Raw genomic sequence first — 16135 nt, forward strand, 5'->3', positions numbered from 1 at the left:
GGCTCCACGGCTACGCACCAGCAGGCACGTTTTGACACCCCCCTCGCAGCCCCCGAGACATCGCCCCCCCGGCTCTGCGCGCCTGAGCCATCCCTGGGTTTGTCCCAGGCCAGGAGGTTTGTTTGCTGGGTCTGAGTGGTGTGAAGTTTGTCCTTCTTTAGGATTTGACTTCGAAACATCTTTTTAAGATTGAAATTCTTAGCGTGGTGCCAAAGCTCATGTGGAAATTCCCTTTCATCGATACGCTGCTGCCTTGTAAACTGCAACTTGCAGCTTTCCTCTGAGGAACTGGCTGTGCCAGTGCAGATGTCTGCAAAGCCCCTGTGCCCCTGGGATGGGCTCTGCCCTTTTTGACAGCAGGGCTATTAAAGGAAGAAGTTTTTCTTCTTCATTTTTACCTCACCCTGAGTGTCTGGTGGCCCTTCTTTTGTCCTCGTTCTTTTACTATTTATACTGCTGAAGAATTTTGTTATTTAATTGCCTTTGCTAGGTCTAACTCACTTGACTTTAACAGTTCTCATCTCCAGTGCTCAAAGACCAGACACTGAACAAACTCAGGAGCAACACCCAGGGAATTTGGGCAGGAGAATTTAAGGAACAGCAGTTTTTCTCTGTTGAAGGAGGTAGCAGGGGTACATTTACTATTCCTAATCAGCAAGTTTGTGTTATACATATAATATGCTGGGCTTTTTTTCTTTATTTTTTTTTCTTTTCCCCCGTAAGCCTCACAAATTGTGCTTTCTTCTGATGCCTTTTCCCTGCTGCTTTAGGTCTGATGCTCTCCTGCAGCCGTTCCTCATCAATCTTTCTGCCTCTATGCACCAGATCCCAGGTTGCTCCCTTTGGTTAACTTCTCTAGTCAGGTCTCATCATTTCTCAGAGCATGTCCTTCAAATCACACGGACCTGGCTGCCCTATTGAGGCTGGTCCTCCCCGTCAGCCCATATTGTATTCGTTGCTCCATCCAAGGTTATTTTCACATCAGTTCCTTACCAAATCCGTGTCTAAAACAGCACCCCCTCGTGTCACTATTTGGTGAAGAAATCTGCCGGATGCCAGCAGCACGTTGAGCATTTCCCATCTTCTCCTGCTCAGCAGACACGGGCGGTGGGTGGCACATAGAGCTGTAAGATTAGGGTGCACTCATTAGGGTACTCCTAGGATTAAGGGATCTGGTCTCACTCAGCCTTTCCTTAACAAGGCAAGAAGCTGTGCCTGCATTCTAAAGGTGAAAGCTGTCAGGAAAAATGCTTGTGATACACAAGTCATGCTCTAGCAGATTTGGCATCCTCTGGAGCGTGGTGAAACTCGCTCCCTGGCAGCACGATCAACTGACACTTTGAGTGCCAGGTAATTTTATAGAATTGTTACCAGCTCTGGTGATTTAGAGGCTGGTTTCCAGGAGACTTGGGATGCCTGAATTGCGAGGCCCTGAGGCCCTGAGCCCCTGAGCCTGCAGCTTTGCTCCAGTGGCAGGGAGAGCTTGCATGGATGCAGGCACTCGACTGCAGAATGTTGACTGGTTGTGAAACATTTAAGTGACTTGTTTGAGGAGCAATGCTTTGGAGAGGACCACAACTCCTTGCAGCTGTTTTTAATAACTGTTGGCTTTTGGGGATACACTTTAGAGTTCCTTTTAGCTAGTCTGTATGGGTTTTGCTTTTTAAGAGTGTTTCATAATTTTATTAAAACTTTATACGATCAAGCAGCAGCATGAGCATTTTGCAAATATCTTCAAATGGGAAGCATTTAATTGTCTGAGGTTTTTAGGGAGATTAGCTACTTTCATGATTATTAACAGGGCTGTGTCCCTGCAAGGCCGTTGCAGGCAGGTGAAGGCTGAGGAATGCTGCGCAAGAAGCTCTGGCACACAGGGAGAGAGCAAGCACACCCAGTTTTGAAGGACGGAGAGGCAGATGACTTCAAAAGGGAAGAGGATGCTGTGGGGAAGGTGTGCCAAGGTTTGGATTCTGGGTTTTTTATCTGTGACTAAATGCATTTCACAGTAGAGTTAGATTAAGCTGTGCTGTGCAGCCCCAGCAGTGCAATGGGATTTCATCACACTTGAGAAAATAAGCAAGACAGGGGAATTTATTGTTGTCACTTCTCATGGATAATTTCCCCACCTCGGGGCTTAGTGCAAGGTGCTGACTTGCAAATGACACATCATTATGAAGCCGGCCCAGAGCTGCAAAGCATTGCTGGGAAAGTGGTCAAGAGAGTGGAGGAAGCTGCCTTTTGGACTTGGTTCCTCCTGGTGTGGGACCTGCTCTGGGAACGCGTTGATTTAATTCCCACAAGTTGGTTCTCGGGTGGTGTGAATAAAGCTGCTGACAGTGACTGAAATGAGATTTGACGCTGGAGAACCTGTGAGGCTCAGTAAATGTAGGTCTTTTGGGAAGATTCAAAGGACTGTATTTTAAGCCACTTTCCCCCCATCATCATTGATTTAGCACTTTTGAATCTCTGTTACCTGTAGCTTTTATGATGAGTGAGCAGAAGGTGACAATAAAACCACAGAGAATGAAATGCAAGAGAAAGAGCTATTTATAGTAAAAATCTTACAGCCATCTCCCCCTCCCTTGATAGCTTGTATAAAATTCAGATATTTGAGAAATGGTCTGAATGAGTTATGAGCAAGGTTTAAAGATGGCCTGGCTTCTTTGATAAAATGTGAGCTACTTAAAAGATTTGGAAGTGTCAGAAACCCTGGCGAACGTTGTAGTGTTTAGAGCAGCAGGAAACCACTCTGTGGTCTTTATAAAACAGGTGTTTACTCAAGTAATTGGTTACTTTTTTATGTGGAATAAGAAAACCTGGTGCAGCTACACTGGACACGACATAAAAGAGAGGTACGTAATTGGTGACCAAAAGAGTGTGGAATGTACACGGTGTACCTGGGGAGGTATTTCAAGAAAGACAACTCCTTGAGACAAAAAGCCAAAACAACAGACACGCTAGGTTGCACTCCAGAATTGTTTATTCCTCAGTTAATCAGCTGTGTAATGAGTGTCCAGAAACAATCCCTTCTGCCCAGGTACTTTAAATTTCAAACATTGTGAGCTTTGAGGCCTTTATAAAAAGGATTGTGTGGAAGTTGGATGAAACCCACATGTTTCTGAGAATACTTTGGTTCAAATGACAACAACAACAACAACAACAATAATATGATATGTTTCTGAGAACACTTGGGTTCAAATAATAACAACAACAATAACAACAACAACAGCAATAATATGATGACAATGATGATGAAGTGATGCCAACAACTTTCTACAGAGTATCTGAAGCAGATGCTGTTAAACTAGAATTCCAAACAATTTGCCAGAATTATGTATTGACTTTATTCTTTAAGTCAAACTAAAGGTATGCTTAAAAAAAATGGGAGCTCTGTTGGTAAGTATGTGCAAAAGGGTCATCAAAATGTGGCTGTTCAGATTAAAGACATATCAGACTGCAGTCTGCTTAGTTACTAGATATGAGCAATGGTCAAAACCATCTTTTCCTCCTATTTTTTTCCCCAGTAGTACTCCCCCCTACACCGTCCCAAGAGACTAGTGAAGAGATCTGTAAGACATGCTGAGTTACACTCTTAACTAAAATAGTGCATGGAAAGGACTCTTGTAAGGAGATACTTGCAGGCAATCTCTGAAATGCTGGTTCTCATCCAGATGAGCTGCTATCTGATGGTTGAAAAGATAGACATTGATGTCAAAATTGCCATCTTGAAAGGATAGAGTGAGTTTTAGCAGGAGTTTTTATGACGTTATGTGTCATTCAGGTTATAAAGGGTTCTAGCTGGCACTCCCACAAGCTGAAAGAATCTTTACCTGCTGTCAAGAGGCTCTCAGAAAACCTCAAATAATTTCCTTGAGTGAAGTGGCTACCTCAGTCAGCTGCAGCTTGATGCACAGAAGTGCTGAACATCCTGTAACACCCATATTCTGAGGCTGGACTTCAAATCAGCAGAGAGAAAAGTACACCAGAAACTAGGGAAAAGAGTTTGGAGAAGAAGTTTTGATTCAGGGAATTGTTCAGCAGGCACCAAAAACTGAATCCCCCTGTGTGTTATAAAGAGATGGAGAATCTGCAAAAGATTTGCAGTGGAGTCTCTGGTTTCATCCAGACAATGGCCCGCTGGGACACAGCAAGCTCTGTCTCCTGACCAAGGGCTGTAGTGTCAGATCCTGCTTGGAGGAGGCTGGAAACTCATCAGAGATCTTCTGCAGAAATCCTGTTTGATTTGGGGGAAAAAAAGCGCTTGTGTATAAAGAGTTATCTGAGTTTTCCATCACAAGACCATCTGGTATATAAAGAGTCCTCTTTGTTTTATGTGCTTCAAGGTTAACATGTGCTTTGTCATGGGCAGGATCAAAGCTGAGAGATTAATTGGGTTCCACCTGCAACACAAGATGGTTTTGCATTTTTGAACCTGCCAAGTCCTGCAGCAATAGCTGTAGCAAAGATGAGAATTAGCACTACACTATAATGCCAAAGCCCAATGCAAATAATTTAATTAAGTTTAAGAGTCATGGCTGATGTATTTATCAGACACGCCCAGCTTATGTGTATTTATGATGCAGTTAGGTGAGGCAGAAGTTAAAGATGGGTGAGATGTGTTAGTCCCATGATGTCCTTCTCCTGTGCCAGATTCTTTGGATATTGTGGTTGCTCGATTCCTCCTCCACTTCAGCTCCTGACGAAGTGATAGTAGTAGTCAAGAGAACATTGCCAACATGGTCTTTGCTCTGGAAGAAACTGTCTTGGCATTACTGGCCTTCCAGTTCATACTAACCTTACCAGCTTTTGGTCAGGCCAAAAAAAGTGGGATTTCCCATTGTGCTAGGACTATCAGAACCCCAGGTCAGGTAACGGGACTGTAATTTCACGGGGCTCGCCAAGAAGGAAATGTGCCAGTGCAATTACAGAGGTAATTATAGCACTGTAGTCACCACCCACAAAGTACGACTCTCTGCAGAGTACAGTGATTCCAGAATCAAGAGTCCAAACAATATAATGCTCTTAAATCATCCTACCCTGCCAGTCCTGGCTCTCGGTTGTATTCGCTTTGGATGGAAAGTGAGTCTGCCTCTCTCATGAAAGGCTATGCAGATACCAGCAAACACAAGTCAGCTGGATGGTTTGCCTGCCTCTCCTCTGCTTCTTCTCCACTGATTCACTTCAGCCAATAGCTGAGGCCGAAATCAAGCATCAGTTTTTGTTTTCACATTGCACCAAACAAATTCAATGCAATTCAGCAGAGTCAGTAAGAGCAATGAGGCGGAAAAGCACCTCCACGGTCCCATTTTGGGCTGTCATTGGATTTTCATGACCATATTTCACTTTGTACCTGTAGGCAGCTTTGCTGCTGCTTTGGGACTCCTCACTGCAGGTCAGACAAGAGCTAAGCCATGGGTCTCACTGTTTCTGTGGTGTAATGACAATTGCTTGGTGGCACCTCACCTCACTCATGGGATTTGGGCAGATGCTCTGACACATGGCACAACCAGTAAACCATGTTGGCTTAGAGATGCTGGCATTCATGTCCTACATGACACAGTTTATGGGTTTCTATTCTTCTTGTGCAATATCAAGTGCCGTGAGTTGAAATTCACGTTAAAAAACCACCACCACCACCAAACTTTTTCAGTGAATAGTGAACTGTCAAGCCCGGATAGATGACACTGACAAGATTCCTCAAATCTTAGCAGTTATGGGCAGGACTTGCAGATAGCCCTATGAGGAGAGGCTGAGGGAGCTGGGATTGTTTAGCCTGGAGAAGAGGAGGCTCAGGGGTGACCTCATTGCTCTCTACAACTACCTGAAAGGTGGTTGTAGCCAGGAAGGGGTTGGTCTCTTCTCTCTAGCAACCAGCACCAGAACAAGGGGACACAGTCTCAAGCTGTGCCGGGGGAAGTTTAGGCTGGAGGTGAGGAGAAAGTTCTTCACCAAGAGAGTCATTCATCATTGGAATGGGCTTCCCAGGGAGGTGGTGGAGTCACCATCCCTGGAGGTGTTCAAGAGGGGATTAGATGTGGCACTTGGTGCCATGGTCTAGTCATGAGGTCTGTGGTGACAGGTTGGACTCGATGATCTTTGAGGTCTCTTCCAACCTTTGTGATACTGTGATACTGTGATACAGCCTGTAGAAATAACAGGGAGTCATAGAGCTGTGGCCCTGCTGCTTTGTGAGTGTTAGGTGAGTGGTTACCAATAACGGAAGAGGCAACTTTTAAAAAACAAATTGAAGTCCTGCTGCTGTAATGGGGTCTGCTGATTCCACTGGGGCCTCTTGGATGCAGGAACCTGCCTAAGCCCCTCTTTTTGCAGGGTTGATGCTAACACCTACTTTCAAACTAACTTTATTGTCCCAAAGTAACTTGCAGCTTGCCACTGTGATGTCCATGTTGCCTGCATCACCCATAGTAGTATTTATTATGCATGTCATTTGATGTGTTTTTATGATGGAGAGTTTTTGCTTCCTGTGGAAGCCTTTTCTTTTGCAGTGCTGTGGTGGTGGTGGTAGCTCTGTCCTGTTGTTTATATATTGCCATGTGCTCTCTCTTGTGCACAGTGTATCCACAAGCATGCATGCCTGCTTCCAGCGGGATCTGGCGCCAACAAAAGCGCATTCTTTGAAGAGATAGGTAATTACTTAAGGCTTTGTCTGATGTTGTAGCAGGACCAATAGACTATATGAACCAGTTTAGTAATCATAGTAATGCGTGGTCTTGAGCTGAATAAGAAGCTATAATTTTTTTGAGGGGTTCCACTGACATAATAACCACGAGAGCTCGGCTAGTCATCAGAAAGCAAAGTCTGGATTATAGCTGGGCTCATCACGTGGAGCTGTACGTGGTAGTTTCTCATGCCTGCAAAGGGATTATTTAAGTAGGTTTTCTTTCTTTTTTTTTTTTTTTTCTCCCCCCTGTCTTTATTCTAAATCACTTTAAATCTATAACCCCAAATGGGAGAATTGCTAGATGCTGTGTTCTGTGAAAAAAAAAAAACCCAACCCTCAGAGAGAATATTTGCTGTCTTCTCTATTCTAGTGTAATCAGATTTTATTCTGGAAACACATCCATGAATGGAATTCAAGTATTTCACTCTTTTACTTGTCCAACTACAAATGAGTTGTGGTGCTGCAGCGCTGTACAACTGTGTCTGCATGTCTGGCTGGTGCATGGATGTCCCCCTGTGGTATTGTTCAGGTGGCTCTTCTCCAATCCATGTTTATGAAGCCAGACTGGACCCTATATTTGTTTAATTGCATTCTGTCTATGGGTTGGGTGGGGCCTTTCTTGGGGCTATTTCAGCTACACCCATTTTCATTGCCAGTAGTGGGTCCCATTTGCCAAATATGCTTTGATTTTTTTGGTTGATGTCATATTGCATTTATAAGTAGTTAGGGACCATTTCAAAATAGAGATGTGTTTATATAAATTTTTATATGCATTTTTGATAGCCTCAGGAAAGCAAGTCAATGGCTGAGGAAATAAATAGAATAGGCATGGAAAAAGATCATAAGGCTATTGTTTATGAGTAGATTATAGTCAGATGATAATAAGAAGGAGAATGAATAAATTGGAGAGGGAGAATTGACATGATGGATACTAGCTTTAATGCTTTAATACTGAAAGTTCAATCCATCTTGGTTTTGGGATTCGTGTTTCTTGAAAATCCACAGGAATAAATTGGACTCTGGGTTAAGTGGCTCAGACAGAGTGACTGAAGGGTAGAATGTGCAGAATAAGAGCACATGCTGGGTGTCCATGGTTTTCTGCTGCCTCCTGGGACTCCTCTCTGCCTTTTCAAATCTCCATGTTTAGTCAAGTTTCTATTTTGATAATTGATGGCAGATTGGCTGAGGTAGATGCTGCTGGGGCTTTTGTGTTTTCTTTCACCGGTGCCTTTGCTGGGTGCTCTGAGGCTGTCTGTTGAGATTCACCTGTGTGTGTAATGACCCCAGCAGGAAGGTTGGGGTTGGTTCTTCCCAGTCTCCTGTGACACATGGAGTGTTTCATTCCAGGCTGTCCCTGGCTCAGGTGTGTAGCATCTGTGGAGCACAGCACTAACAGCCTGGAAGAGGACGTAGCTCCCCACAGCACATGGTTGGTAATGTGGCTCTGTGTCAACCTGTCTCACTCTTGGGGTGGGGAATATGATGGAGGATGGGCTCAGCAACCATAACACTGTCTAGCTGCCAGAGTCTTTTTGGTAAACTTTGCAGGGCACAAACTTGAGACTAGTATAAATTACACTGAGGCCAGTCCCAGCTTGGATGGCACTAGGATTGGATTGCCAGAAGGTTTTTCAATAATAACAGCAACTGCCCTAACTAATGACATAGTAATACCCATTTATGTGATTTATGGGAACTCTGTATGCAATGATTCCAGCATATACAAGCAGACTGAACGTCTTTGTAGCATCCTGAATAGAGGCAGCCATGTAATACACAACAGGAGCTTAGTACTTGTAGGAATATCCAGCACTGCCTGTGGCTGGAGGAGCTGTTTACATCCATCATTTCAACTGGCCCCATTAGGAGTTTTTGAAAGCAGCAAAGAAAGTTTGCTAATGTTGAGACTAGGAAATCAGGTAGTCTGCTATCTATGTGATATTCCCAGCTTCACCTACTCACTTGGGTAGCATAGTCAGGCATGGGGATGTTTGTATTTGGGCCTGGATTATCAGTGAGTATAGAGCTTGTATTGTCTTGGCTGGGCCCATCGTTGTGGGCAGACTGTCTGACTACAGTGGGTTGAGTCCTGAGATCATACCAGCAATTCTTCTTCCACAGCCAGTCTCCTGTTATAGGCTTTTGGAACACATTGGGGTATTTTCAAATTCTTTTCTGCATCTGTCTGTGAGGGTTATGGAGTTCCCTTGGCATTTGCTATTCTTTCAATGAACTTGTGTGACAGTCTCAATGTACTAAGCAGGCCAAAATCATTGGATTCACATTTGCAAAACATAGGCTGTTCAGTTCCTTCATTGCTGGGTGAGATTTGTTAGGTATGGAAACCAGTGTACCCCCACCAGAGCACTCTTTACACAGCACAACCCAGGGCACCCTTGGAAATGTATGGGTATATATGTCTGCATGTGCTCTGTGTGTGTACATTCCTCATCGTGGACCTGGAAAGCAGCGTTCAGGGCAGATGTCTTCAGCTGGCTAAAATGAAGTGAGAAAAGATTCAGACTGGTCTTGTGACAGTGTTAGGCAGGAGCAAGCCAGGAAGCCTGAGGGTTATTTTTTGTGCATCAACAGACCTAACAAAAGAAAGCCAGACTTGGGAGGCTCAATACAGATGAGTTTGTGTGTGCTAGTCACCCTAGAAAAAAATGGGGGGGGCGGGGAATGGAACATGTCCCAGGGAACTCCAAGCTTATTCATGGTCTTCACAGTTGTCCATTGTGCAGTTTACTACTGCAATACTTATTTAGCTCTCAAAACCTTTGTGGATTCCTCAAGTGGCACAATCACTGCCTATCAATCATCTCAACTGGTTCAAATGCAGGCCGATAGCATCTTGAAGGTATCTGGGGGGGAGATGAGGTGGATTGGTGATTTGAGGTCTGCTTGGGTTTGGCGTCTCTTGGATTCTGATAGAAGAGAAGAGATTTATTTCTAGGAAAATTTAACTGTCTAAAATGCATTGAGTATTCCTTTTTCCAATTCAAAAATCTCTATTAATTAGCTGCCATAATAGTTCTGTACCTTTTTGCTGACATTTTTTGAGCAAACTTGTACAATTTTCTGGAGCCTACAGATAGCTCCATCTCCTTAGCCTGTCTCCTGAAGTAATCAGATGATTAAATGTCTCACCAAGAGGATATGATTTCTTTCAAACTGCTATCTAGTCCCTGCAAATTTAAACTTTATCTCACTAAAATGATTTGGAGCCTGTTACTCTCCCACTAAAAGTTCCCTCTGTGTTTGAAGGATACAAAGCACATAATCTAAGTGGAAGGTGTTTTCACTTCTCAAACCTTGGGTTAGATGGTGTGTTATTCTCTGACATCTGTCTTGAACATTTAAGGGTTTGAGTGACCTTCAGTAGACTGGGGTATCACTGTTTTGCCATGATGCTTAGGTACTGTTTTAGTCTGACAGCATCATATCTAAGCTATGAGCATATTTCACTCTCGGTGTTTTATCCTGAGTGTAACATTAGATTGCTTTGTAAATGAAGGTTTCAACAGTCAATGCCTAAGTGTCTCTTGGCATTTCTTACTGCTGCAGTTGGATCTGCTGAGGGCAATTTAGGTAGTTGCTTCTGGCTGTGTTCCAGGATATGATTTTGTTTCTCTTTCACTTCCATCTGACCAGCGTGATGATGGCAGAGGTTCTAGAGAACTGTTTCTGGTTAAGCACAGTCCAATTTTGGCTGAGGGCTACATCCTAACTTATTTATTCCTGGAGATGGGATTAGTGTTTTGTGTGAGCCATTCTTGTTATGTCCTTTCTCTTCCTTCTGCTGTCATGTTTGCCAGCTTTAACTCGCTGAACTATTTCAGAGACAGCCCTGTTGTGACACCTCGTGCACTGAACTCTGTCCCTGTGACATGACTTCCCACCAGACACACCTGCTATTCGGTCACCTCCTGAAGAATATGATTTTTGGCCCAGCATGAAACAGCAAATTCTCACCAGTCAGTTGAAATGGCATCAGCACCTGGAGAATTTTTCATGTCATGAATGGGTTTCATGAGCAGGCTTCACCACAGTTTTATTTGGAGTTCACATGGGTAGCAGTTTGTCACTCAGATAAATGGTGCTCCCAGAGTCATCAGTTGTTCTTATTCCCTTCCACTGGAAATGGAAAATAAAACCATAGAATCGTAGAACTGTTGAGGTTGGAAAAGACCTTTGAGATCACCAAGTCCAACCACTCACCTAGACCTTGCAATCCCACCAGTGTTCAGGAGAAAATGTGTTAGCACAGTTAACAGGCTCACAGTTCTTAGACTCACTCCAAACCTGCGCTTTACTCAGTTGGCAGTGGTAAAACAACAGGTAGCTGAGGTGAAGGTCTCTCAAGTTCTCCCAGCATTAAATACAGTGATCATTTTATGAGAAGTTCCCTGGCCCTATATAGGCATGAACTTCCCTAAGAGCTTGAGTTCTCCTGATGTAGCTGATAATTATGGTTTATTCACTTCTTGCAGTTCCCATGTACTTCATTCCCCATTTTCTGTGGGTCAGAGTTATTCCTGATCAGCAATGTGGCTTTCAAGCTGTCAGTGTCATACCTTGAATGGCAGCCTAGCGGCCGGCGCTTTGTCTGAGCCTTGGGAAGAGTTGCTGATGGTGACTCTGCTGCTTCAGCAACTTCTAGTTTTCCTCCGTGTGGTTTCCCTCCATTTGGGTAATCCTGTCGCTGGTGACCTTTGCTTCTATACTGCCTAGAATGTCATCTGGCCTCAAACCCACATGGGAAACAGATGGTCTCCTCTGAGCTGTGGGACACCTACCACAAGCTTGCACATGGGTCTCCTCCAGTTCTCAGCCAGTTCACTAACAATCCCTTTTGGAAGGGCTTTATCCTGCACAGACGGTAGGAATGGAAATTGGATACAGATGGGAATTACAGCTGGTGCTTTAACAAGACCCCTATTTCTTCTTCCCTGGGGGAGTCTATCTTAAATTCAGGTTTATGCTGTACCTTCTTTTTCTTTACCAGTGTGGATTTTGAAGTTCCTTCATTCAGTTGTTTATGATCTGACCTTTCACAAAAGCTTTTGTAATGGAGCCCTTGTAAGAACAAGCGTCTTTTCCCCTTATGAGTTTTACATTCAGCTCAGTACAAGCTGCTTCTCAAATCCATCACTGGGCTCAAGTGCTCCACCAGGACCTACCAAACCAGCCTCCTCATTGCATGTTATGTGCCAGGTCCATCTCCTCCCTCTGTCTGGCATTTCAAAAAGGTTTTCATTGTAGCTGTCTGCAAAACTTGAATCCATGTAGGAAAGAGAAAAAAAATAAATACTAATAGCTATTGCTATTAGCATTTTGGTATAAGGACCTAAAATCCTTCATGAATACTGCAGTGGCTTCTCAGCAGCCCTTCAGTTCACACAGCACCCCATCTGATGTGCTTTTGCAGACTTCAGCTCATCTGCACCCTTCTGCACGTCTTCACCAGTAGAATAACTTTTTCCTAGCTGAAAGCCTTTGCCAGCTGTGCTAATACTTGCTTATAAAATTGCATACAGAGATTTCACAATTCCAGCAGGCAGGACTTTACTCTTAGCCTCTGCTTAAAGTGCAGGCTGAAATCCTGGACTTGGCACTTTCTGAGAAGTAATTTCTTTTACTCTGCAGGCACATTGCAGTGAATGTTCATTCCCTGTTTCTCTATGTAAACCAAGCAGTCTTCTATGAATTTCAGCTAAAATCAGTATGCTGTATTCTTTGCAGTGAAGTAAAAAGAAGTCCCTTACAACACATTTCCACTTAATTAAAAGAGATTGTTTTGTAAGGGGGTTAAGGGTATTACGTTAGGCAAAGTTTGCTAATGGGTGCTGGTGTTATTTGTCTGATCCTGTTGGATCATCACTGACTGAGTAGCCATGTGCCTGCTTATCATCTTTTTCAGCATTTTCCTTTGATAGCTCTGAGACAGAAGACTCGAAACCTCCTTTGGTTAGTGCTTACACAGGCTGTATTTTCACAGATTGCATTGGGGCGGAAGAGACCCTCAAAGGTCGTCTTGTCCAACCCCTCTGTAGTGAGCAGGGCTGCCTTCAACTTGATCAGGCTGCCCAGGGCCATGTCAAGTCTGATCTTGAATGTCTCCAGGGTTGGGGTCTCAACCACATCCCTGGGCAACCTGTTCCAGTATTTTCCTACTCTCATTGTCAGGGTAACTTAATCAAATGCTGTTGAAATACTGCCTTAGGCCAAAAGCTAAGATCTCTGGCAGAAACAGATGCAACACAGCAAGCATCTGCTGAGAAAAGTGCACTGGAGAGAGGACGCATGTTCCTCCTTGCTACACCTGCTGCGAGGAAGGTCCCCTGAAGTCCAGTCAGTGCAGAAGCAGACGTGCCACAGCCTCACTGGGAGTGGGGCTGACTCTGGTGCAGCATCTGTGAGAGCTGAAGGCAATGGAAACACAAACTCAGTTGCCCACCTGCTGCTCCACCTGCACAGCTCCTGCTTCTGCCAAGCTCTCGGGTGGGGGGATGGAGAGCAAGAGGCTCCCTGCTGGGGGGACCACATAGTAGTGTTGTCTCTGCTGCAGGAGCTGGTGCAGATGTGCTAAAATTAAATTCATGGATAGCAGCAAATTTGTGTGGAATTAAGGATGTGGAAGAATAGAGAGGAAAATAGAGAAAGGAGCTTCATGCAGATTTCATTGACACCTATTATGTGTTCTGTCTCTGCCTCTCCAGCCTTGGGCTAATATTTTTCCATACCAACAGGAAAATGTGCACGTTTCCTTCTGCTGTTGAAACCCTGACTTTATAAAAAAAGGAAAATTATCTTGGATTTAGATTCCTGCTTCTGTCTCTGTGAACATATTTCCAAGATCAGGTTCTCTTGTCCACTCATTCTTTGGGACTCAGTGGGAATCAGTGCCATGATGATTAACATAGAGTCTTTCTCTCTCTCTTTCATTATTGTTTAGCTGTATAGTTTAAACTGGGACTTTTGGTGTTTCTGTGCACCATTTGCACAAGGATTTTGTTGTGTTAAGCTTGATGTGTCAGCTGAGATAGTGTTTATTTCTTTGTTAGTATTGTGGCTGTAAAGGAACAGTATGTTTTCATCCGTAGTGTTCCTTTTCTAAGCAGATCAATCCCAATGAACTCTTAGTCAGCAAATGATATGGGTTTTACTAAACATTTGCTCAGAAAATACATTCCATGGTGAAGATATACTGGCATGTTTGCTGATAGGAACATGCTTCAGTGGTACACAGTCAGAGCTGGCCTGTGATTTATGATAGTGGGGTTGATTGTAAAGCAAGGGTTTGTTGCTTTATTTTAAAGAAGCACTGGGATGATAAGGGTGCAAATCAAATCACATTTTAAGAAGTATATGAAATGTAAGAAGAAATGAGAAAAAATGTTTAGATTTCAGTTCTGTGAACCCTGACAATGTCCTTTTAAGTGCCCTGTACCGAAAAAAACAAACCCTAATTATTCTCAGGCTGTTTAAAAGAAGCAGAAGAAAGAGATCCAGTCCTTCATGAAGCTCTGCCAAAGCCTCAAGTAGAGGCAGACGCTGATGTCAGAAGGGAGCTGCTCTGATTGTCTTGTTTCCTATGTGATTGACAATACATGTGACACCATCCCTGTGCCCAGTACAACTCTGTTGGAGTTTTTCCATTGGCTTTGGTGAGAACTGGCTCCAATCCTACGTTTGTCTAATGTGTTAATGTGTTAACTGTGTCAAAAACTTTGCGACACCATTGACTATTGTATGGCTGATGATCTATTGGGTGACTGCTGCATCCGAGTAGGACAGTCGACCGCAGGAATTTCCTTTAATGTCTGTTGCATTGTTATTAAAGACAGAACTATCATATGGCTCTGACAGTGCAATTTCATTATAACAACAGTAGAATTTCCAGGAAGTTGACTTTAGGGTTGCCACTTACTTACCAAACCAATGAAGTGTTGTTAGACTGAACTGAGAACACTTTGCCTTCGATGGAGTGGTTATTATTTTTACAAGCATCACATCCTTGCTGTAGCTGTTTTTTGGGTCAAGAATGAAAAACAAGTCTCTGCTTTGTGTCCAAGCATTAGATAAAGAATATCATAGCAGAAAATATGGGAGGAAAGCCTTAGATGCTCTCCTTTAAGTTTCTGTCATCAAGAGGTTTATTGTTATGGTGTGTGTGTGTAGAACTGAATGGCTGAAGCAATTTGCAGTTGTAGTATTTAATGGGCATTAAATAATGAATCTATACAGCAGCCACATCTGCAGAGCAGCTCTGTCTTACTATTCTAGAACATTATTAGGACAAACAGTCCCCCTAAGTTGAAAATGAAGCAATGCTTCAGCTTTGTTGTTCAAGAGTGGGACCTGTGCCTTTTCCATTCTCAGTGCAATGCAAGGTATGTGTTTTTTGATGACCTTTCACTGCTCACAAGTTTTGTTCTGAAAAGGTAAGAGCTTTTTTGTTTTCAACAGCTGCAGCCTCTTAGAGTCCCTTGAGGAGACCATGGCTGAGCCCCAAGGTCCTTTCTTAGTCATGACTCTGCCTAAGCTGAGCTCCAGCTGATTTAAATGGGAGTTTTGTGTGAGGAAGAGGGTGAAATTCAGGATTTGGGGCAGTATGTTCTGTGAAAGGACATTCACCCATAACCTATATTGCCTTGACTTGGTAGTATTGTTTTATCTTGTATATCTGACAGTCTCCCTTTCACTGCTTACGTAAGAAAATAGTTTGTACTGTCAACAGCTCTGTTTAACCTTTAATAATAAAATTAGTAACTAAAACCAAGAGGCCCAAGTCCTGAGGCCCGCATTTGGGTAAAGTTTCCATTGAAGCCAGTGGTAGTTTTGCCAGGGACAGGTTTGGAAAAGCCCTGAATTTTGAACTCAGAATTCACCCCAGCAAGCTTTTTCAGTAGCCTCTGTTTCTCTTCTACAAAGGACAACCAGGACTACAGTGGCAGGGAGAGGAAATGTTAGAGGAATCTTTCTGTACTTTCCTTTTAATGACTTTATTGGACAAGACATCTGATGATACCAGGTTTTTCTAATTCTCATTTTTATAAGCTATCTAATGCGCAGGAACGTCAGTTCTGGGCATATGTTCCTGTCCCTGGAGTCTTGTTCAGACATTAGAGAAACATTTTCTAACTCAAAAGATAAACACTTCTGCTAGAGTTCAGGGACGGAAATTGTTTTCATCGCAGCAGGTGTTGCCTATTAGTTCTACTAGGACTAAAACCCTAAGCTGGGCTTTAAGTGAGATGCATAATCAAGCTCTTACATCATTGTGAGATGTACCGTACTTGAACCTTTTGCTTGCTGAGACTGTATTTCCTCCAAGAAACATCCTGTTTTGCAATCCTCCAAATTCCCCATGTGCCATACAGCATTAGGGATTTCGTCACCTCCTGGGCACACAGACTATGCTTTCTGCAGAAGACCCATAGGGAGGGA

The sequence above is a fragment of the Melanerpes formicivorus genome, unplaced genomic scaffold (assembly GCF_026170545.1).
Source record: "Melanerpes formicivorus ecotype bairdi unplaced genomic scaffold, bMelFor1.0.p_v2 SCAF_2, whole genome shotgun sequence".
NCBI classification, from domain to species: domain Eukaryota; kingdom Metazoa; phylum Chordata; class Aves; order Piciformes; family Picidae; genus Melanerpes; species Melanerpes formicivorus.